Here is a 25,228-nt window from a genome sequence, read left to right on the forward strand (position 1 = left end):
AATATTTAAGCCTTCTAGCTTCCTATGTTCTGGACCAGCTAGAAGGAAAAACTTGAGAGGATCATTTGGTAGTCCAGGACAAACTCTGGGATCAGTCCTGTAACTGCTTGTTGAAGAGTACTTTGGAAACTATTGTTTTTTTATTTCTTTGCTTTGTATATATGTCATACTATACAATAAAAAAGTTAAAAAAAAAAAAGAGTTTTGAATTTTTTTCTGGATATCTTGTTTTAAAGAACTGTGAAGGCTGAAGTATGATTTTTTTTAAAAATTGGTTTGTTTTCTCAAAAGAATACAACTCTGTCTTATGTATGACAGCTAGACTTAAGGATTGAACATTGAGATTCCATAAAGGGTCAAGTTCATCCAGAACTGGCCCACAGCTTTAACAGATTTAGCTTACCTTTGGTTAGTGCAGTTTCCAATCTCTCACACCACTGCTATCAAGGGAGCAACTTCTTTATTCTCACCAGTATTTGAGGTGGAATGGGATAATACTGCAGGTCATATAGGTTTTATTAACCATTAGATTCAACCTGAGCAAAGTTTCAAAATTTAAGTACCACTGTAGACACTAATTATCTCTGCTTACCAGCCACCTTCTTTACTGCCCTTTCTCTGCAAAATTCCGTGGAGGGATAAAAATTATCAAACTCCATGATTTATTTTTGCATTTGGGGCTTTTCCAGATTACAATGTGTTCTGCCAAACCACCCTACTTTTTAAAAAGTTCATTGCATTTTCCCTTGTATTGCAATGCACTCTACTGTAGATTTCTCCACATGCCCCTATCCAGATCTGGTCATTGCCCTCACATATGGAATTTGACCCAACCCTTTGCTCACCTATGATGGATGAGTTCTCCCTTCTTTAAATTCAGTTCATCAAACTTTCAAGGAAAGAGGCACAGTTCTTTGATATTCAAGTAAAAACATGATGTTTTTATTACTTGTTTTCCTTTTCTTGCTGTCACCATAGGATCAAAGATGTTTTACATACTTCAAAATCAAAACCAGATGCCAATGAAAGCAGTGTTCACATGGACAATTAGGTTAAGCTGTAGGGAGAGAAAGACTCTCATTCATTGTTGAGTTTGCATAAACTAGTGAAACCTGACACATAATAAATGCATTAATATATTCATACTTTTTAAATTTTTTTATTATTTTTGTTTTTTTACATGGGCAGTCACCGGGAAGCGAATCCGGGTCCTCTGGCATGGCAGGCAAGCATTCTTGCCTGCTGAGCCACCGTGGCCCACCCTATATATTCATACCTTTTGACTGATTATTTCTTCATCTAAGCATAAGTGCTAGGGAAGGAATCACAATTATAGATAATTATTTATATTCCAACTGATAATTATAGCAGCATTTATAATAAAGAAAAACTGGAAGCCTCCCAAATGTCCAACAAAAGAGGAATGATTAACTAAATTGTGGAGAAAACCACATGATTATGTATTATTCAGCTAGTGAAATTATTTTGTTAAAAGTTTTTAATAATGTGGTAAATAGTTATGACATGCTATTAATTTAAATGAACAAGTACATGGATAGAAACATTTATATGTAGTTTAATCTCAATTATGTAAAAATACTTATTCACAGAAAATACATGAATATATCAAAATATTTTAAGTTTTTATATCCTTTATCTGTTTCAGTAATTTGCTCGTTTTTCTTATGGCAATTGTTAGAATAAATGTTAGACATCTGTTATTGGAATCACCCAAAGGAGTAAAAATAGGTAAATGATCATTAGTTGTGGAAAGGAATACACATGAAAGCAAAGGAAGAAGAGAAAAGAGCAAAGTAATAGATACCTTGAAAAGTTCATATATTTAAAGACACAGCAACATAAACAGTGTCCGTTTTATGATGCGTGTTAAATATATGGTGGGAATGCAGGCATGGCCAGAAATGTGTTTAGCATATTAGAAAATAAAAGCTAAGCTAAATATAAAATACATGTTTGACAAAAGCAAGACCTGATGAACTTCTACTTTTTTCACAAACACTACTTGCACATTATAGAAATGTGCTAGCACAAGGAAAACAGGTAGTAGAAAGTGTACCTTTTTGGGTTAGAGCTTGTTTGAATTTCAACTGGTTACATGTTTAGTTAAATATTATATCACAGGCAAGTAGGAGTGGGGCATTGAGGGTTATATCAGGTGCCATCCAGACTCTAGCTTTGAGTTGCATCTAATAGTGTGTTAGCCATAGGTCTTCTATTAATTGGGTGGCTATGGGTTTAGAAAATCAGAGAATAAGTAGAAGCTTCCCTCCAGTAAGCTGTGCAAGATACTTTTAAAATTGGGTACTTGAGTAAATTAACTAAATAAATAACAAGTCAATATATTGTTTCACGTTAATATATTTTTTCACTCAACAGTGATCTCTGAGACTCAGCCTTATTGTAGACTCATTGCTTGAAAACTCTTTATTGGACTAAAAATATTATTTTCTGTTTAGTAGTAGACATTGTAATGGACTAACACATAACTTACAGTTTTCCCCCCATAAAATTGTAGCCAATCATTTAAGACAAAGTCATACAGTCATTAAGGAAATGGATATAAACTATGCTGCCATGATTTGTTGCATACATTTTTATCCAATGAATAATATCAGTAATAACAATGACAATAATAGCAATTATGGTAAAAGACAAAGGGGGCAACTACAATATAGCAATTAAACTGTGGACTCTGAAATTGGACTGCAAGAGTTTGAAATCTAGCTCTGTCACCTAGTGGCTTTGTGATTTTGGACAAAACATTTAACTTCTCTTTGCTTTGGCTTCCTCATTTGTAAAATGAGAAGAATGGTTAGTGCCTCAGAAAGCAAAAGAGAAGATGAGTGGCACACATTAAGGATTATGGTAATGATTTTATTCTTATACATCAATTTTCTTTACATTGTCCTTTTTTCCATCAAAGATAGGAGGCAGGTTCCTGGGAGAGGGATAAAGTTTTAAAAATTGGAATACATGTTTGTATCTCTGGGCCACTGACATGGTCCAGTCTTAAAAGAGAACATATCAGTTTTCATCTTCGTGGTTCCCTCAACATTGTGTGACGATGGTCTTACTCCCCGTGGTGTGATTTTTCCAAGATGTGCTAAGGGAATGTGCTAAGCTGAATTTAGATACTAATCTTAGCGCACATACGCACCTGGAGTTGGTGGAAAACATCCTTCTTAACAGTTAACAATCCAAGAAAACATTTTATTGCCACACATGTAGCAGTCACCAACCTCCATATTCCATTTTCTTCAGTACTCTTATTCATATTTTTTATCTCAGTGCAAAGCTTCTGACCAGTCTGTTATAGAAGAATTGTAAAACTGCGAAATCATTTTTTTCCTGTTGGTCCAACTGAGATACATGTTTTATACATTTACATTCTTTAATGAAAAAATAAATTTGTGGATCTTCAATGCAACTTCTATTATTTTGTGAAGAAGCTATGGGGTAATGTAAAACTGGGTATGGAATTTAGTCAGTCTACCAAAAATTTAATTCAGCGGCTTTCATTTGTCAAGGTCTGTGCTAGATGCCGTGCTAGATGCAGGAAAAGTATAAGGTATGCCTCCTTCTCCCAAGATGTTTATAGGCTTATTAGGAATTAAAAATTGGACATCAGGAACAATCAGCAAACGATGTGTTATAAAATGGTTAACTGTTTGTGGAGGAGAAGTGTCCTTCTTGCCTAGTGAAGGGGACTTGTGCCAGTTTGAAGCTGATATGTATCCCAGAAGCCATGCTCTTTTTCATGATGCAATCTTGTGGGTACCACTATGATTCTTTTAATCCTAAGCCAATATTGTGGGGTGAAAACTTTGATTGGATTGTTTCCACAGAGATTTGACAAATGCAGTTGTGGTTGGGACCTTTCAATTAGATGGAGATGTGACTCTGCCCATTCAAGGTAGGTCTTGATTAGTTTACTGGAGTCCTTTCAAAGAGGAAACATTTTGGAGGATGCTCAGAGCTGACAGAGATGCAGACATTTCGGGCTGTTTGGAGTGCCGATACAGCAAATACCTAGACATGGATGTTTGGGGATGCAGAACCCGGCAGACGTTTCTATGTGCCTTCCCATGAGATGCTAAGCAAACCAGAACCAAGAATTTTGTTTGGGAGCAGTTCAGTGAAGGCCCACAGATGCTTAGCAAGGAAACTACTGGGATCAGAAGCTGGAAGCAACGGAATTGGGAAAAAGGACCAGCAGATTCCAGCCACATACCTCCCCATGTAGCAGACATCTTCCTTTCTTGAGTCAAGGAAGTTTTCTCTGGATGCCTTAGTTTAGAGCTTTTTATGGCCTTGGAATTGTAAAGCTGTAACTTAATAAACTCCCTTTTTTAAAGGCTTTCCATTTCTGGTATATTGTATTATGGCAGCATTTAGCAAACCAAAACAGAACTTGGTACCAGGAATGGGTGCTGTGGTTTGCAAATACCAAAATGTTGGAGCTGCTTTTTAAATGGATAAGGGAAAGATTCTGGAAAGGTTATGAAGAGTTTGATAGATGGTTGACAGAGAGTTGGGATAAATGCAGACTTTAAAGATACCTCTGATGAGGCTTTAGACAGAAATGACAAATGTGTCATTGCAAACTGGAAGGAAGGCAACCCTTGTTTTCAAGTGGCAGAGAATTTCGTAAAATTAAGTGCTGGTATTAGATGGATGGCAGAATTTAAGCATGATGAACTTGGATATTTACCAGAAAAATTTCCAAACTAAATGTGGAAAATGCAGCCTGATTTCTCCTTGCAGTTTATAGTGAAATGTGACAGAAAAGGGATAACTTGAGAACTGAACTCTTGGGTATAAAGAAACCAGAAATTGTCTTGGAAATTCTGGGCATCCAGAAAGTGAGACCCCAGAGAATAGTGCCCCACATGAGGATGTAATCAAACATGGAACCAATCACCTATTTTAGAAAAAGTCAGAATTGGGAATGGACTTTTCCAGAAAGGATTTATGGAAGGTTCTATTATCTGATGGGTGTGATCTCTGTATACTGCATAGAAAACTGACAAGTTTCTTGTGAGATCTGTTTGAGTTGAACCACTGCCAATATGGACTAAAAGAGACAGAAAAGGAAAGGCTGAAGAAAAAATGTCTTCAAAGGCAGAATCATGGAAGCTAATGTCTGAGGCCAAGAAATCTTGGGCCAGGAGAGCAGACCCACCCATCCATGTGGAAAGAGAGAGTTTGCCCTGAATTTAGAGGACACCTTGATGTTTAGGAAGAGTTTCAGTGCCCCAGGCCTCAGAGAGAGTGGAGCACATAAACCTGGGTTTGGGGGGAGCCTGGCAATCACTCCATTGTTCTGGAGGGGTTGAACACTTGCCTTATAGATGGCAGATAGTTTGGGTGCTTCCCCAGTGCTTGGTGAGGGTGGAGCTGAAAGAAAGATGGTCCTCTCAGCATGCTCCAATGTTGCAACTCTCATTCCAGTGTTTGAAGCGAACAGGTCCACTACATAGGTTCTTGTAAAGGGTAGGACTGCCATTTTTTTTTTTTTTTTTTTAATACATGGGCAGGCACCGGGAATTGAACCGGGGTCCTCTGGCATGACAGGCAAACGTTCTTGCCTGCTGAGCCACTGTGGCCCGCCCAGACTGCCACTTTTTAAAGCCCTGAAGAGAAATGACTCTCAGAGTTTGAAATCCAATGGAGTTTGACCCACAGGTTTTTGGAAATTTGGGGGTCTGGTGACCCCTGTTTTCCTTTCAGTTTCTCCCTATGATAATGGAAGGTGTATCCTATGACTGTTTCTCCCTTATATATTGGCAGCAGATAATTTGTTCTGGTTTCACAGGTCAACAGCCAGAAAAGAATTTTTTTTTGCCTTAGCACAGACCATGCTTGTATATGGCTTTGATGAGATTTTTTACTGTTTCTGACTTTATATTGCATTTGTATTTTTACTGAAATGGTTTAAGGCTTTTGTGATATTGTGATGGAATGAATGTATTTTTATATGGAAGGAACATGTCTGTTTGGGATCCAGAGGGTGGAACATGCTGGTTTGAAGCTGATATGTATCCCCAGAAAAGCCATGTCTTTTTTTCGATCCAGTCTTTTTGAGGAAACCATGTTTTTTTTAATTCAAATTCAATATTGTGTGGTGGAAACTTTGATTGGACTGTTTCCATGGAGATCTGACACATGCAGTTGTGGGTGGGACCTTTTGATTAGATGGAGATGTGACTTTACCCATTCAAACTGGGTCTTGATTAGTTTACTGGAGTCCTTTAAAAGGGGAACCATTTTGAAGACAACTCAGAGCTGACAGAGACGCAAACTTTTGGAGCCATTTGAAGTACTGACAGACAGAGCAGATGCCTAGACACGGATATTCGGAGATGAAAAGCCCAGCAGACATTTCTGTGTGCCTTTCCATGGGGTGCTAAGTAAGCCAGAATCCAGAGTTGTTTCCCAGAGAAGCTAAATGAAGTCTTACAGATGCTTAGAGAAAAAACCACTGACATCAGAAGCCAGAAGTAATGGAACTGGTAACAAGGACCAGCAGATAGCAGCCATATGCCTTCCCATATGACAGACTTTGGCCTTTCTTGAGTTAAGGTATCTTTCTCTGGATGCCTTATTTTGGACATTTTTATGGCCTTAGAGCTATAAACCTGTAACTTAATAAATTCCCTTTTTAAAAGGTCTTCCATTTCTGGTATATTGCATTCCAACAGCATTTAGCAAACCAAAACAGAGCTACTGGAGCGACTTCTGAGATAGAGGTGGTCAGGGAAGATTTCACAAAGCAGTGAAAATGAGCTGTAAATTGATTTTAGATAGAGGGCAATGCTGGAGAGAGTTGTTGCCAATAGAAAACCCCATAATCAGAGGCATGAAGGTGTGCATGGACTATGTTTTGGCTTGCTAAAGCTGCCAAAATGTAATATACCAGAAATGGGCTGGTGATTTATTAGTTTATAAGCTTACAGTTCTGAGGTTATGAAAATGTACAAATCAAGGCAACAAGTGATTTGGCGATCATGGCCTCCTTTGTCACATGGCAAGACACATGGTGGCATCTGCTGGTCCTTCTCTCCTGGATTTTGTTGCTTCCACCTTCTGTCTGCTCCATCTGTGATTTTCCTTCTGAGCTTCTGTGTGTGTCTTCTCTCCTGCTTCTGTGTCTCTCTCTACTTTTCATCCTCATTTCAGTGAGAAGATTAAGATCCACCTGAGATATGCCTTGGCTGAAATAACCTAATCAAAAGGTCTCACCTACAAATGGTAAAACTGGTTGTGCTCTGAGATCTGGCTGGCTCCAGAGCTCCCTACCTTTCACTCCCAGGTTTAACTCCCTTAAGATGATTTGAAGTCTGATTGCTGTCACTACATGTTGCTAATCAAACTAAGTATGCTATTTTTTTTAAGATTATAGCTTGGGATTTTAAATGGAAATTTCATATTTCAATTGAGGCTCTCTTTCATATCACAAAAGATTGAGTTTTATGTATACTGGAAAAATGAAATAATCATTTGCATATTGCACGCAGACCTTTCCTAAGAAGAGGTTCTCACCCAGAGATCAGGTTTCCACCCAGGATTAAGAAGTGATTCTGATGAAAGTTACTCACCTCCTGAACATGTCAAGCAGTCTCATCTTGTATGGGCCTTATGAGAAGTCAGGCCTATACCCAATGAGAGTGCCAAGGCCCCCATTTCCCACTAAACCATGATGCAATCCCTTTTTGTTTAGCAGAGCACTGAAATATCTATCCTCAGGCTGGAATGTTTGTATTTGGACATACATGCCTCCTAATTTCAGGAGTCATTTTTGAAAACATGATTTGCAATACAATAGAATATCACAAAGCTTTTATATTTGGCAAGGATCCAAGCAGTCTCCTCCCTTCCAGTGTACTCACCAACCTGCCCCCTGCTACTTTAAACAGCATCTCCACTGGGAAAACCCAGAAAATCATCTATCAAAAGGCGGACCAGTTCCGATTGCTTGTTAAGTTATTTTACAATCTGCATCCAAGCTACTTTTCCAACTTTGTCCTCAACAAGACTGTCTTCCACTTGCCCCAAACTATTTCATTTTCCAACCATTCCATGTAGTTTCAGATATCAGAAACTTTGCTCCTGACATTCCCCCAATCTAGAATATCCTCTCCACCTATTCTCCAGTAATCCTGTTTCTTCTACAGGACTCATTTAAATTTTCTATTTTCTATAAAGTCTTCAGAATATTTTGATTGTTCCAGTTAGAATGGCTCCCCCTCCCAAAATGGGGCCTAATAGCTTGGTATTCATGCCTTTATTTAGCATTTATCATAGTTTAACATGACAATTACCTATATCTGACTTTTTCACCAGATTGTGAACTCCTTACATAAAAAAATTATGGTTTATTCAAGTTGGTATCTCATTGCCTAGCCCAGGACCTTTAGTGAACAAAGAGTACTAGTTGAGTTAAACCAAATTATAAGAATTGTTTTATTTACAAAATCCTTTAAGTCTATAGGATAAAATTTTCAACATTGAATTTGATTTCTTGCTGTCCTTACATTAATGGAATCACTTTTCACGTAATAATTAATGTATAATCTTTACATTGTTTAGTTTAAGAGTATCTCTTTTACTTTCCCATTATTTTCTTCCAACAATATCAATGGTTTGTTTGTAATTTACAGAAAAAAAACACTGGAGAGTCTAAAGAAATATTGCAAATGACATACTTTACTGTGAGAAACAAACCAGCTTAAATAAAGAAAAGAGAAACATACTTAACAGACACCCTGATGTTTAGAACTGTTAAGGAAAAATTTAATCAGGAAACCAGTGGACGGCTTAATAACTCATGAATGTTTAATGTGAATTTCATTAAGACTAACAACATTGAGAAATGTTGTTAGATTTGGTGCCTACCTGTGGAAATGGTCTGTGGAACTCAAACACTAACTGTTGGTTTGGTCCTCCATGTAAGTCATATGTCTGATCATCAGTTCAGATTCTACCAGTATTAGGAATCATTGTTGGCACCAAGTAAGGAGCCTGAAATATGTTATCTTATGTTTGGTTTAAATCGCCATTTTCCCCAGGGAATGAACTGGTGAGTACAGACAAATATGGGATAATATCTTGGGAATTATTATGGTGGTTGTAGTGAAAAGCAGCAAAGAAGGAACCATTTATAAATCACAGATATTACTCTAAATTTTCCTAACAACTTTATCTGGGGGTCAAACAGTCAGAAGGAGAAAGGGAAAGTATGTTTTGATACCCCATTGTCACTGTACTAAATGTGGTACAGATCTAATGGGTTTGATTTTCTTTACTCATGGCTTAATGTGACTGGACGTGGTGATTGAAGTGAGGTATAAGATACTATCTGCAGCTTTCTGTATTCATAATTTTTAAACTGATTTACCCTTGTTTTTCATTAAGTATAGTTCTATCTTATTTTAAACCTTACTTCTTGGTCATACTAAGAACATTTCTAAGCCAAACCCAGAAGGCTCATTTTCATTCTGCCTTATATTTTTATTTCATTCTGCTATAGATGTCTCCTGTAGAACAACCTCAGTAAAGTGATGTGTTGGAGGTAAAGGTGATGTGGCTGTGACAGCTGGCATGCTGCCCACCAGAGACTATTGGATGGTTGTTCAGATGATCTTTTTTTATTCACTCTTTCACATGCCTCCTTCAAAAGCCAGGTGCTTAATGAAACAGGATGATTTACCCAAAGACATGTGGACGGGCTTTTGATGATTGATATGAGAAGTTAGGGAAATGTAGCCAGTGGGAAAGATAAGTTAGAAAATGAAGGAATTAATGCCCCACTTATATCTTTGTGTTTTTCTGGTTTCCAGAAATTTCTTTGTTGCTTTTGTTGTTGTTCTACCCTCTATCCTGAACTTAAACATTGTATTCTATCCTTTTAATACCCGTCTGTACTGAAATGAAACCAGGTTTTATGGATTTTATTTTATAATAAAGTGAAAGGTCTCTGAGAGAAGCTTCAAATTGTCATTGATAATATTACATTAAACAGGGAAATTTGAAAATATGTAACTGTGGAAAGTGTTGATATAATAAAGCAGTTATTGTTTACATTTCCAAGGACAACCAAATGGCAGTGCACAATAGGAGAGTATGGAAATCTACTCTGGCCATTGGTCTGTTTCCAAACAAGATACTTTCCTGGTGTCTGTCACTCCTCCCAATTTTATTGGTGATCGTATTGCTTAAGAACCTCTTGATTGCAAGTTGGCTTGCAAACACAAGCTGATCTAAACTGAGAATGGAAAGTTTCTGGATGGCCATTGCTCATCCCAAGTGGGCTTCAGGAAGACAATCATTTCCTGGAGCGTGTGGGAAACAAGGACGCTCACTGAATTGTCCTCAAACCTGCTCCTCTCTGGACATTTGCTTCAATTCTCTCTATATACACATTTGGATCAGCCTATCAGCTTCTCAGTCTTAATGGTAAAAATGGCTGCTGTTCATAGATCCAAAATGTGTTGTTAGTTCTAGTCACCTTGGAGAAAGCAAATCTTTTTCTCTTTCTCCCTCCTTCTCTATCTCTCTCACCTCATTCCGCAGTTACCACAATTACCAAGGAAAGGACAAAGTGCCTGCATTTTTCCAAGCAAATCCTGATAAATCTTAACTCTTTTCCAATAAAGTGGTGATTTCTTAAAAATGAAGTGGCATTTTAGATGTATCTGTGCTATAGACCCGTTGGTCAAGTTGTGCTCTGATTTTAGACATGCTATGCTCAAAGAACCCACAGGATGTAGGTATCTACGAGTGTATCTCAAACATTTTGAGATAGTGCGATTGGTTAAGTTCATGTGTCAATTTGTTCAAGTTATGGCAGCCAGTTGTTTGGTCAAGAAGGCGCTGGCCTGATTGTTACTGCAAGGATATTTTGTGAATTTAAATAATCAGTAAGTTGATTGCATCTATGGCTGATGAAACTGACACTCAGCTGAGGAGATTGCCTTCAGCAATGAGAGACATCTCATCCAATCAGTTGAGGGCTTTAACAGGAGAACTGATGATTTCAGCAGTCGGATGGAAGAATTTCTATTTCTAACTTCAGCCACCAGCTTCTTCTGAGGAATTCATCATAAACCTTCATCAGAGTTCCCAGCTTGCAGCCTACCCTAAAAAATTTGACTTGCTAGTCTCCACAGTCCTGTGAACCAATTCTTTTAATTGGTTCTGCTTCCTTGGAGAACCCTAGCTAATACAGATAGTTTACTCATTTAAGAAAAGTAATCTGTGAATCACAATTATCTTAGAATAAGCCAGAAGGAAATCTTCAAGGACAGTGTTATGACTTATATCGTTAGAAATAGCAATGTGACCTCCTGGCAAGAGTTTTTTACTGCCTGAGGAAGGTGTTACTGCTATCCTCAGAGGAATTGGGTAAATTAAGTTTCCTTTGCTATTTACTTCATTTTCGGAAATACAAAATAACTTCATAATAACTAAATAGTTATTTTTGTTCTTATATATGGGCTACAGGCTCTTGTTACCATAAGGACTTTCTCTCAATTTGAAATAAAAATTTTAAATTAAGTAGACTTCTCTTGGAAAAAAAAAGGAGTAACACTGGCTGGTAATACAGTTGACAACTGCATATTCAATGGGAATGCATCTGGGTTTCTTTGTATAAGAAGTCTAACATTAAAGATGAAGGAATAAAATGTGCCCTGCAGATGTAGCGGTGCCCATAATTTAATTTGGAATTATAAGCACCTTCCTTCAGAGGTGCTAAAGTCCTCAACCTCAAATGTGCTACATATTATTACTGGTAACATTACATATCTTAACATTTATTTGAGTGTGGTAATACTTCTTCGAATTGGAAAAATAAAAACTAGTGAAAAAGCAGCTGACTTTTGTTTAATTTCCTCTGTATTGCCTGGAAACAGAAGGAACTTGAAAGTACTGTTCAGTGTCTGAGTGGCATTGTAAGGCGCCCTCCCCAATGTCCATGCAAATTCACAGGGCTCCAGCATTACAATTTGAGTCTGTGCTGATGGAGCTTCTGGACCCTGGGTTGAAAGTGACTAAATGTATATAAGAAAGAGACTCTGCAGTGTTTTCACTAATTCTTACTCTGCCAATATTTATGGCTTGACAAGGAGATTTTTGAAATGTTTCCTTTTTTACCCATGTACTGACATTTCTGTATGTGTTTTTTTTTTTTTCCTAAGCTTTTGTTGATGTAATAACAGAATGTCAAGATCATACTGAGGTCATTCCCACCTGAGATGAATGACACTTAAGGAGAAAATAGGCAGAAATGGGCAGGGAGAAAAGCACTTCGTTAATGTTAGGATGTGGAGTTCTTGCATCAGTGTCTGTTCCATATAAACATGGTGGTGAAGGGAGGGCTGAGATTGTTTGGTAGAATATACCTGGAAAGTCATATTCTATTCCAAAGGTGCACATGCACCTCTCACGGCTTATTATGCAATGTTTTGTTTTATAAAAAATGACTTAAGTCTGTAACCCAGATCTGAATGAATATTTTCTTTTTTTCATGTCGGGAAGCTGGAACATGAAGCATACGTCACGACTTCACCTGAGCAGCGATGCCAAGGTCAGCATCCAATTAACATTTACTAATGCCCCATGGGCATCCAACACTTTACCATGAGCTCTGTGTTTTTTTTATACAAACAGAAAGTGCAAGTCCTGTTTGGCAAACATATAAGGAGCATATCGACTTAGATGTCACATAAGGTACACCCACCACCATTTAATCAAGGTGTATATGTCTGATAAAGATTTAACCCAAACAAAAGTTAGATGTTCTAACCAGCAGTTCCCCAATTTTTTAGTTTTGAGGAACTCTTCTTAAAATTGAAAAAAAAGTCTTGTTGATTCCTCTGAACATTGTAGTTTTACTTTTAGTGACCCCCTTTTTCAAGAATGATATACTCATCTCAAAATATTTATATTTGGCCCATATGTATTAAGTACATCTTATGTGACAAGCATGAAGCTGGGCACTTGAATGAGTAAGCATAATTCTCCTCTCTAGAGGTTTATAGACTAAAATATGACTTTAATGCAATGAATTTGCATTTTAGTAATCACAACATCATCTACATATACTTTTAAATGCAGGTGCATACATATATGAGTTTATTTAATCTGTCTAAAAAATATGGTTGGCATACACCATTGACAGACATTTGCATGAACTGGTGTTCCACACTTCTTACATCCACCCAAATTCTAAGGCCAACTAACTCAGACCCACAGCCTAAGCTTCCTCCCTGTAGGAGGGACAACTTTACCACCTTTTCAGAGTGGTTAGAAGAGCAGACTTGGAATCTTGACTCTAGCTCTAGTATTTATAAGCTATTTGACCTTGGGCAAGTTACTTTAACCTCTCTGTGCCTCAATTTTTTTTTTAATTTAAAATGGAAGACAATATTTTCAGTGGCATAGGGTTGTTGCTAGGATTTAAAAGTTAATATGTATACAAACTTGGAAGAGTTACTTATTATTATTACCTTTCCATGTTTCAAAGTAGGTAATGCATGAGTACTTTCCTTGAGTCTGAAACTAACCCAACCACAAAGCAAAACCTACCAGCCGGTCATGCATGAAAATGTGTCAAGAATTGCTTAAGCTGATTAAAACTTCTATTTCGCATCACCCAAACTTGGGTCCATTGTGAAGGGGTAGAAGTGACTCAGGACTGTTCATTGTTGGCTGAGCTGGTACACTCCCCCCTGTTTAATGCTTTATTGATCAGGAACCTGTATGGGCGCTCTGTTTGGGAGACCCTCTAGGAGGACGTGCAGTATTGATGTTTGATTGCCAAGCACACTCTATGGGCTCTTTCTTTTCTTCCTGGAAGCTGCCTAACAGCATTAAGCCATCGATCCATTTACTGTATTTGGCCCCCTGGCAATGCCTAATGCTGGAAAGACCATGTAATGAAGTATTCTGATTAAAGGTTTGGAAGAAAAAAAGAATATTGTCCTTGATGGAGGCAGGCATGGAGTGTGGGGTAGCTTTTAGAATTCTCTCCGCCCCTCTTACAGCAGGCTCTGCAGCTTGACCATATGTTGCGGCATAATCTACCATCTATACTTTTAGTTTCAAGTACTGTGCCCTTATTTTCGTTCTTCTCTTATTTGTTTAGATGACTTAAGAGTCATCTTCAGAGGGTTGTATAGAAGGTAGTAAGGGGATTTGCTTCATCTGTGCTAAAATTAGAGGAGTAGAAAAGAGTCGTGGTTTAGATTAAAGATAAGAAATCATTTTTGATCTATACAAAAAAGGGTCACTAAAAGAAAGCCGTGGATTCTTTTTCCTGACACCTTTATTTGTAAGAAGGAGATGTTCTGCTGTCCTTTTTGATGAAAAGGCAGTGTAATGTAGAAAACACAAGTTTTGAGTTTTGTAGACTGAGTTTCAATTGTTAGATCTACTTACATAGAGCACTTACTGTCCTGTGGCCTTAATAAGTTGCATAAAAGTCTTGATTGATCTATAAAAACAGGATAATGAAAGAGACCCGTATTGCAGGTATGAGAAATAAACGAAATAAACAAGACACAGAGTGGGCACAGGCATTCTGTAAATGCTGGTTTCTGTCTGTCTGTACAGTTGTTCGTGGCTGTATAAGGCTCCAATTTGAGCCTCTAATAAAACTCGTGACAAGGCTTCCTTTCAGCCTCCATTTCAAAATTGATTTGGTTCTTCAGAGAACATCATGATAGGCAGGCTATTACTTGGTTGATGTCTGTGCCAAAAGAAAGCTCTGCCCTGGGACAAATGGATATATTCTCTTTGTCTCTTGATTTTGTCTGTTTTTAAGCCATTTAAAAATACTACTTCATTAGTTGCCATGTAGACTGGTTCAGCGGTAGAATGCTCCAATGTTATGCAGGAGACCCGCGTTTGATTCTGGCCCACGCATCCCCAACACCCCCTAAAAGAAAAACAAAACAAAACAAAAAACACAAAAAAACACTGCTACAGAAGAAAATATGAGCAATAAAACAAAGCAGTAGAAAGGACATATTTTGATGGCAAATCTTTATTAATTTTGGTAAATACTCTGTGGTCCTTTCTAGTGCGGTCTAGGCCACCCTGTCTCAGTGATGCAAGCATGACCAAGTTCCTTACTCTGAGCCATGGCTCTGTGAGGGGAAGGCTCGTTTGTCATTTCCAGGAGGAAGCTTTAAGAACAGCTCATGGTTTCATCTCACAGCTCTCGGCCACAAGACTTTTAATGCTCCAGATAATGGAACCCCCATCTGCGCCTAGGTCGGGAGCACGCCCGGCCATGTGGCGTGGATGTAGCACAACTGAGAAATGATCCTTGTGGCTGTGAGGCCCTCAGATATCGAGGTTATTTGTTATGATAGTAGATACCCTTTTTTGTTCTAATCTGACTGCCTTTCCTGAAGTACCGAAGGCAGACTCATTCCATGTCCACCATATGTGTCAATCCGCATAGCCCCAGCACTTCTCAAACTCTTCCGAAAGTCTAGATCCCACTCTCTTCAATTTGGGAGGGCAGAGGGTTTCCAGTAATGCCGTGGGGCTTTTTTCTGTTTTTGTTTTTTTTTAAAGCTGAATCTCTAAATAAACTGCGCGAGGAGGGCTGCCTCCTCTGAAAATGCACGCAATACGCGTTCTACTTGGGAGACGCTGCCTGTGGATGCTGAGTCACTCCCATCCCAGAGCCCTTTCAGCATAATGGAAAGCACATGCTGGGTGTGAAGGTCATTTGACTTGCAGATGTTCCCAATCTGCCTCTTACTGACTATGAGAGTTGAGGGAGTCACTCACCTCTAGGCCTCGGTTTCCTTGTAAACAAGAGGCAAATTATAATTATCCCTACATCACAGGCACAGAGATTTTTCTTTTTTTTTTTTTTGAGGACTAAATGAATTAATTTATGTGGAAGCACTCTGGTCAGCTATAAAGCATTATGCAAACATTACTCTAATTTCTGTGGCAATAATCCTCCACAAGGCCTGGCCCACAAACCAGTTTCCCTTAGCCAAGATCACCTCAGCTGATATAGCCTGGCCAAAGATATTTTTTGGCAGGCTTTCTGGCAATGAGAAGGACCCTCAGAGACTGACAGCTACCAAAAGGCCCCTGGAGACAGCCTGTACCACATAGTGGGTGCAAAGTAGAAAAGATTCTTGCAACTCTCCGCTCCCACATTAGGTAATGCTCTTCCCTTGAGAACGCACACACAAATAGACACACACACCTACCGATGCATGCATACACATACAGAAATATGCATATGTGCAAACATGTATATTAATACAATATGTATACCTACATACACACATATGCAGACATATACACATTCACTCACACACACATACATCAACACATAGGTACACATACACACATAGATTTGTATACACATACATACATCCACACACAGTGCTAACAGCTTCTCAAGAGTGGGTGAGAGTGAGTCACAATTCTAACTTTTCATTACTCTAATGAGAAGAGATGGAAAACAGTGGGCATTTACTTGGGTAATTTTCTCATAGTTACAAACTAAAGGGAACCGAAGCAAGAAATGTGGTGGTAGACCTGCAATGGCAAATTTGCAGACTTGATCTTAGAACATTTTGCGCTTCCTTATTTCAGTGGTTGGGGAAACAAAAGCATTTCAGTCTTTTGAATTAAGAACTGCTTTATACATAAGTGGACACTCAGGGAATCTGTGGTCTTGCAGTATTTGGGGGACACACCAGAGTGCAGAGAGAGTACACACTGCTTCCTCAACAGGTTTCCTGCCCTCTTGAAAATGACTTCCTAAATTGGTCAAATAACATGCACATACACACACACACACACGTTCTGAGCCATTCATACACAAACCATATACAGGCTATTTGAAAGATAAACTTTTATTTGGGAATCTTATCCTCCCTCCCCACTTTTTAAAAATATCTCAGTAAAAGGGAGTTGTATGTTGGGAGTGACCAATATTATCATGAATTAGAACTGAAGGACTAGCAGCTCTTTCTGCTCATGCAAAGAAGCAAACTTCAGATGAAGCCAGATCTCATAGTTAGAATTGTGTGTTGCCCTTGACTAAACATCTTCTCAGTGCCCACTTTTAATACTTTAAGTATCCCAAATGCTGTGCAAAAAGCAGCCAAACAAGACTTCATAGTTGGTAGTGGCAAGAAATATGACTATTTCTTCCTCTTCATTCTCTCTCTCTCCCCATCCGTCTGTTCCCCCCCACACACACACACTTCTAAATAAAATAAGGGCAATTTTCTGATAAGGGCCAACTGGCAATTTGGTGAATGGTATTGGCACTTGCAGATCAGGGCAGATGAGACGAGCAGGCTGAAGCAGTGCTCTTCCCAAAGTAGAAGTGTGAACATGAGGTCAGAGGTCACTTGGATTTGAGGTTCTGCTTTTGGAGATGAAAGAACCATATATAGTTAAATTTTTTAGTGAATTTTTTAATTCAACTGTCGACCTATTTTACTTCTGAGACATAAAGTGGAAGATGTTTTTTTCTTTGCATATATGAATCTCTCTTATAAATTGTTCCTAGTTTAGAGATATTTAATCCAGATATCATATCTTCTTCCTGTGGACTTTTGGCATCAGGTGACATAAAGCCCCTATAATCAATAAAAAAATTGACTTCTTGGTAGGTGTGGTAGTTAGGTTCAAGTGTCAATTAGACCAGGCAAAGGTACCTAGTTCTATTGCTGTGGATATGAGCCAATGGCATCTGAACTTCATCTATTGCTGATTATATCTGCAGTTGGCTAGGAGGCATGCCTGCTTCAAGGAATGATGCTTGATTTAATTGGCTGGAAGCTTAAATGAGAGACTCAATGTAGCACAGCCCAAGTAGCTCAGCATACCTCATCTCAGCACTCAGCTAAGCCCAGGCCTTTGGAGATGCAGAAAGAAATCATCCCGGGGAAAGTTGTTGGAACCCAGAGGCCTGGAGAGAAGGCCAGCAGTGATCATCCTGTGCCTTCCTGCATAAGAAAGAATCTCAGCTGAAAGTTAGCTGCCTTTCAAAAATTGTTTATTTGGTACAAAATTTATATTTTGACTAGTGTATTTCCTAATAGAACTTATGTAGTCAGCTTAATTGAACTCCATAAGTACATGGAACCTTGTGTAGGGCATGATATTTTGTTGGTTTGTCCAGAGTGATGCTCCAATAAATCCCAGAGTGATTTGAACAGTGAATAAGCAGTATTTGCAAAGTCCCCATCCAGGGAATGGTGAGAAAGGGCAACAATTCCACTTCCCCGAGTTGAATTTTTGGTATTTTCACAAGCAGTGTGGACAACCAAAGTTATAGGCTGAGCCCCAAATCTTGGGGTTTGTTCATATGAAACTTAACCACACAAAGGATAGACCTAGCCTACTTAAAATTAAGCCTAAGAGTCACTCCCAAGAGAACCTCTTTTGTTGCTCAGATGTGGCCTTTCTCACTTTCTCTCCAACCAACAGAACAAGCAAACTCACTGCCCTCCCCCTCTCTATGTGGGACATGACTCCCAGGGGTGTTGACCTTCCTGGCAATGTGGGACAGAAATCCTAGAATGAGCTGAGACTCAGCATGAAGGGATTGAGAAAACCTTCTTGACTAAAAGAGGGAAGAGTGAAATGAGACAAAATAAAGTGTTTTTTTTTTTTTTTTGACTGAGTCACTCAAACTTTCAGAATGCTTCTGTGTCGAGACCTTGAGTTTACAACAGGGGTTGACTAGAGAAGATGGAAAACTGGCTTGAAAGATGATGGTAAATTCCTCCAGACCACAGGTGGTCAGGGATTACTTAGATTGGGTTCTGTTTGGGATATCACACAACACTGATTTCCCTCATCTGAGTTATGGAAGAGCAGACTGCATGGATAGTTGTTTTCAAATCACTGAAAAGAAATGTGAAGTAGGCACAGTCGTGCAACTGCAGTGGTCTTTCATAGCACAAAAATTAATTTTGAGTACTGTACCTACTTTGTGTTAGTCTCAATTCTCAGGACCAGGATCACAGATGCATTCATTTGTTCCTGTCCTTGGGAAGCTCTTGCTTTTGGTGGAAATAAAAGACACATCTACTATGTTATTTCATCTTTTAAATAAAATGTTTTAAAAGGAAAAAAAAAGTTGCATATTGATGAATATGCAACTATGTGATGATATTGTAAATTACTGATTATATATGTAGAATGGAATGATCAAAAGTTAAGAATGCTTGCATTTGTTCATTATATTTTTTTAATTTAAAAATTAATTCTAAAAAAAAGAGAGTTAGCTGCCTTTCCTCTGAAGAACTACACATTTTTAACAAAGTAAATCCCTTTTTATTAAAAACCAATCCATCTCTGGTGTGTTGCATTCCAGCAGTTAGCAAACTAGAACAGATTTGGTACCGGAGAAGTGAGGTGCTGCTATGATTTGCAAATATCAAATATGTTGGAATGGATTTTTTTGATGGATATGGGGAAGATTTTGGAGGAACTGAGAAGAGAATGATGGAGAAGTCCTGGAGTGCTTGAAGAGACTGTTGGTGTAAATGGAATGACTGCCAATCTGGACAAAGAGGGAAACAAAAGGGACAAATTGGAGTTTGCAGAATGAGAACCATGGAAGTTAGGTCTGAAGCCAAGAAACTTTGGGCCAGGAGAGTGGACCCACCCAGAGACATGGAGAGGGTGGGTTTGCCCTAAAGGCAGAGGATGAGTCTTCCACCTTGCTGCAGTGGAGGAGTTGTGTCACCTCAGGCCTTAGAGAAGGTACAGCATGCTCCTTGGGGACTGGGGAGAGCCTGGCTTCCACCACATGGAGGGGTTGAGCGTGTGCCCCACAAATGTCAGAGAGCCAAGATGTGGCCCCAATGCTTGGAGAAGGTGGAGCCAAGAAAAAGGTGGTCTCCTCAGTGTCCCCCAAGGTTGATTCAGAAAGAGGCAGGCCCCTGCATAAGCCCTTGGAAGGATGGGACTGCCACTTTCTAAAGCTGAAGGATAAATGACTTTCAGACTTTGAAGTCCAATGAAGTTTGCCCTACAGGTTTTCAGAACGGTTTGGTTCTTGTGACTCCTGTGTTCCTTCCAATTTCTCTCTATGGACGTGAAAACCTGTATCCTGTGACTCTCCTCCTTTGCATATTGTCACCAGATAACTTGTTTAGAGAATCATAGTCCACAGCCAGAAGAAAATTTTTGCCACTTTAATGTTGTTTAAGGTGATGTGTATAGTTGCCAAGTTGACAAGGTGTGGACATGTGGTAGTTAGGTTCAGGTGTCAACTTGGCCAGGTGAAGGCACCTAGTTCTAATGCTGTGGCCATGAGCTAATGGCACATGAACCTCATCTGTTGATGATTACATCTGCAGTTGGCTAGGAGGTGTACCTGCTGCAATGAATGATGTTTGATTTAATTGGCTGGAAGCTTAAATGAGAGAGCTCAACATAGCACAGCCCAGGCAGCTCAGCATACCTCATCTCAGCACTCACAGCTCAGCCCAGGCCTTTGGAGGTGCAGAAAGGGATCACCCTGGGGAAAGTTGTTGGAACCCAGAGGCCTGGAGAGAAGGCCAGCAGAGATTACCCTGAGCCTTTCCACATAAGAAAGAACCTCAGATGAAAGTTAGCTGCCTTTCCTCTGAAGAACTACACGTTTTAAATGAAATAAATCCACTTTTATTAGAAGCCAATCCATCTCTGGTGTGTTGCATTCCAGCAGCTAGCAAACTAGAACAGTAGGAAATATCACTTGGATCCTCTTCCTTATCTGGTATTAATATATTAGAGAATGGCCAAAAGTATACAAGGCGAAGTTCCCCAAGTGGAGGAAAGACCAAACTAAATATTCTACAAATCATGGTTGGATAGTCAAATAACCCTTTTCAATACATCTGTATGTGAAATGTGCTTTAAAATTATGGAACAAAATAGGAATGGAATAATAGACCAAGAAAGTTTGACTTTGGAACTCTACTTCTTAAATGCTGGGCCCAAAATAACTCATTCTAATTTTAATTTTATCACATTCGTTTTCCTCAACACTAAGAACTGCTGTGCTTTTTACTAATAGAAGTGCTCATTTTGGTTTAGATATGCTGTCAACATTTTCTTCATCTGTCCATGATTCCTTTTTTTTTTCATTTTGATAAATGAAAATACAGAGAAGTACCAAAAATATGTCAAAGTACATGCAACCAACAACCCTACATGTACAAGTTTATTAATTAAATTTTATAAATTATAAATCCCTTAATTTTATAAATGAAGAAAATGAATTTAAGTTCCCTTTATCTTTCACATGCATTTTCACAAAGAGGCATCTGCTGATAAGTTTACTGTGAATCTTTCCAAGCTCACTGTTTTTTATATTTTTACATTTACTTAGGAATCCACAAATTATATAATAATTTTTAGTGAGTTACATGCAATTTTACTAAATGGTAAGATGGTGTCTATCATTCTGCAATCTGCTTTTTTCATTTAACATGATATTTTTTAGATCTTTGCATATTAGTACAGTACACATTTATCTCATTCTGTTAAATTGCTCTGTCATCGTCTATAGTTGAATAAACAATATTTCATGCATTCATTCACCTAAATGAGGTAGTTTCCAATTTTTCATCATTGTAATTCTGCATTGACTACCCTTGGAAATCTCTCTTTGTGCACATGGATGCAATTTCCTCCAAGGGAAGTACCCCAAAGTAGAATTGGTGAGTGATAAGGAATGCAGGTTTTCAATTTTACTGGATACTGCTAAATTGTCCTCAGTAGTGGTTATACCAATTTATCTATATTAATGCTGTATATGAATTTGTATTTTTCCCACAGTCACTAATGAATAGCCTAATAAGTATGTTTTATTCATCCCAATTAGATGGCTGTGATATAGTGTGTGTGTGTGTGTGTGTGTATATACACATATATATGTGTGTATATATATATATATATATACACATGTATATACACATATATATGTGTGTGTATATATATATATATATACATGTATATATGTTTTGGTTTTTTTTTTTTTTTGCATAGGCAGGCACTGGGAATAAAACCCAGGTCTCCAGCATGTCAGGCGAGGACTCTGCCTGCTGAGCCACTGTGGCCTGCCCAGAATATATTTTTAATTTGTAGTTTTCTAATTACAAGTGAAGTTGAATGTATTTTGGATGTTTTTCCTATTTTGTGCCCTTTTCTGTGAATTGCATGTACATTTCCATGTCCATTTACAAAGTAAATTTGTAGATACTAATCCTGTTTCCTGTGTGTGGTGGTTGATGACTTCTAGTCTTTCCCTTGTTTTTTAAGCTTATTTATGATACCATTGTTATGCTGAAATTATTATCCTTAATGTCACCAAATTAATCTTTTTCTTTATGTGGTGTGCTTTTTTAGTGATTGGACTAAAAAATGCTTTCCAACAAGAAGGACACAAAGATGTTTTCCCATGTTTATTTCTTATAGTCTAACACTTTTTCTAATTCAGGTCTTTACACAATCTGAATTGGGTAAATTTATTTCTGTCTTCGATGAGAGATAGGGCTCCCTATTTTATTGTTTGCTATACAGATAGCTGACTCTTGCAATACCATTTGTAGCAACACCTCTGTTTTATATCAAGTTTTACAAGCATTTGAAAATATTTCCTGACTGTCAGAACTAATCCCATCCAGCTGCAGGCTCTCAGCACATCAGCTACTGGATGTCTCCTAATCTGACTCATTATTTTCTTGCCCCTCAAATCTTTCCATTGTGCCCTGTAGAATTCAGGATCTGAAGTCTACAAATTGTCCTGTTTTCTAATGGTTCCCTTCCTCTCTTGTCCATTGAAAAGCACCTCCCAATGTGGCTCCAGTTTCCTAGTCAAGTCACTCCCTATTTTCCAGGTGACTATCTTACTCCTTATCTCTCCTTGCTCCTCTTACACCTCTTCATCTTTCCTCACTGTCTGAGAAGAGGAGGAACAAGTGCACTTAGTGAATCATGTGTGAATGTTCAAAGTAGTGTCACTTAGCCTTGTTCGTTCAAAAGGCTAGTCAGTCTTGGTGGGACAAAAAGTAGGGCATAACATTATTATAAGAACTGATAATCAGGCTAATCATATAAGAAAAATGATTTTTAAATATGAGACATTTATTGAGCCAAGCAATTGAAGCATCATGAATTGGATTGTTGGACAAATATGCTGATGGACTCTTATTTCGTTGATGAAATAGAAATAATCAACAAAGAACTGCTTCATTTTCCTACCACCATATCTACTGTATATAAAACTGTACTGCATTATTCTTCCCTTTCTTTGTAACAAATGAGTGAACTACTTCTGCTCCTGTGTAAGGACAACTCCTTTTTTATACACTGAATTCCATGTCTCCTTGTCTATATAAGACATGGCTTCTGAAATTGCCTTTCAATGTTTTGTATCATTAACTTCCTTCTCTCTTCTGGATCATTCCCAACAGTGTACAATTGTGCCTACATATCATAAAATTTGTCTAGATTCCAATGTTTCTCTCCAGCCACTCCCTAGTCTCTACTCTCTTTTATAACAAATCTTTTCAAAAGAGTTATCTGTATTTGAGGTCTCTACCTCCTCATATCTGTTCACTCATCAACCTGATCAAGTTAGAGTGTGGTTTCCACAAGTCTCCAGAAGTCACGTGTAATGTTACCAAAGACCCTCATCTTGCCAACTCTAAAAACCAAATTTTAGTTCTCTTCTTATCTGAATTACCAGCAACATTTAACAGAGATGATCCTCTCCTCCTTCTTGCAAAACATTCTTGGTTTCCAAGACATCAAACTCTCCTTTTTCTCCCCAGTCTAATGCTCAGTCGCTCTTGGTGGGTTCACTTCTTCCTGAGCTCTGACTATTAGATATCTCTTGGACTCAGTCCTTAGCCCCCTTATTTTCTGTTTTGTTGACAATAATGGGTTTCTCACTGAATTTGGATTAAAATCTGATAAAGTTTTATTTTATTTGGGGAAAGAATGAGAGTTACAGACTAAATTTTCAGAGCAACTGAAGTGCTTACATTATTTATATGGTCATGGATCAATTAACATATGGCTGATGATTTTATTACAATGTAATTTATAATTTCTCATGTTTTATAATAGATATACTTTATATTTTGTAGAATAAACTCTATTACCTACTCCATGAGCAAGACAAACAATATGGAAGATAAAATTTCTGAGAAATTTTTGTATTTCTAATAAAAATTACTAACAAAAGTAAGCAAATGAAAATTAGGGAGCTTGAAAATAAAATAACAGAAATTAATAAATAAATGTATTGCTTTAATGATAGATTAGACGTAAAAAAATGAGCATTAGCAAACTGGAAAGTAAAGATATCCAGGATGAAGCACAGAAGGTCAAATACATGAAAAATATAGAATTTAGTATAAAAGTCACATGGGGCTAAAAACAATGAAAAAAATTTTAATGCAGCAGAAAGAAATGGTGATATATTGCTGTATTGGTCAGTGTTCCCCAGAGAAATAGAACTGGAAGTATTATGAGATTTATTATAGGAATTGGCTCACACATGATCATTATAGGGATTGGCAAATCCAAATTACATATGGCAGGCTACAAGTTGGGAACTCCTATGAAGGTTTTGATGGATTTGTTAGGAGAAGCTGGCTCACTGAAGTAAAAATAGAAATTCTGCTTCTTTACTCCTGAGTCAGTGTGGTTTGGTGCTCTATGTACCCCAGAAAAACATGTTCTTAATATTAATCCATTTCTGTGAGTGTGAACTAATTGTAAGTAGGACCTTTGGATGAAGCTACTACAGTTGAATGTGGCCCAACTGAATCAAAATGGGTCTTAATTCTATTACTGGAGTCCTTAACAAGCAAATTAATATTCAGACAGATAGAGAGAAAACCATGGGAAGCAAAAAGCTGAAGGTCAGTGGAAGGCAGAAGGAGAAGCTGCCATGTGCCTTGTCAGGTGACAGAGGAACCCAACACCAAGGATCATCATCAGCCAGCCCTTTCTAGGGAGGCACTGTTATTTGGGAAGGAAGCATTGCCTTGATGATGCATTGATTTAGACTTTCTCTTAACCTCAAAACTATGGACTAATAAATTCCCATTGTTTAAGCCAACCCATTGCATTGTATTTGCTTGAGCAGCCAAGGAAATGAAAACTGTGACCATCCCGATTATATACCAATGGAATAAAGGAT

At 38.1% G+C, this 25,228-nt stretch overlaps 1 long non-coding RNA gene across 4 annotated transcripts in view; it reads left to right on the top strand.

Moving 5' to 3' along the window:
• The window catches only part of LOC143679273 (uncharacterized), a 208,415-nt gene that overhangs the window by 117,679 nt on the left and 65,508 nt on the right, over nucleotides 1–25,228 (top strand). For all 4 annotated transcript variants that reach the window (XR_013173626.1, XR_013173625.1, XR_013173627.1 and 1 more), the window contains exon 3: nucleotides 12,559–12,607. This is a non-coding gene — a long non-coding RNA (uncharacterized LOC143679273). The remainder of the gene's footprint in view (nucleotides 1–12,558; nucleotides 12,608–25,228) is intronic.

Source organism: Tamandua tetradactyla, chromosome 4, assembly GCF_023851605.1.
Source record: "Tamandua tetradactyla isolate mTamTet1 chromosome 4, mTamTet1.pri, whole genome shotgun sequence".
Lineage (NCBI taxonomy): Eukaryota > Metazoa > Chordata > Mammalia > Pilosa > Myrmecophagidae > Tamandua > Tamandua tetradactyla.